Genomic DNA, 388 nt, shown 5'->3' with positions numbered 1-388 from the left:
CAGCGATATCGTTGACTTGATTGCAAATTATTGCACAGATACTATTTAAACTGAACTGAGCTGAGCTGTATGATGACATCACTGAATTCAATGATGAACTGCCTTTAACTGTCATTATGCATTATTGACACACTGCTTTCCTAATTGATGTTGTTCAGTTGCTTTGACGCAATCTTTTTTGTTTAAAGCGCTATATAAATAAAGATGACTTGACTTGACTTGACTATACTTTGAAAAAAAAATCTGTAGTTTTTACAAAATAAAATCGTTAAACATCATACAAAATAAATCATTAAACAACAGAAGATGTAACATAAATCGTTAATATTTATGATAATTATAATTCTTATTAATATTTTTAATATTTAGTTTTTTTGAAAATACTTTA

Source organism: Cyprinus carpio, unplaced genomic scaffold (genome assembly GCF_018340385.1).
Source record: "Cyprinus carpio isolate SPL01 unplaced genomic scaffold, ASM1834038v1 S000006452, whole genome shotgun sequence".
NCBI classification, from domain to species: Eukaryota; Metazoa; Chordata; class Actinopteri; order Cypriniformes; family Cyprinidae; genus Cyprinus; species Cyprinus carpio.
The sequence above is the reverse complement of the archived record's forward strand: the minus strand, read 5'-3'. Positions refer to the sequence as shown.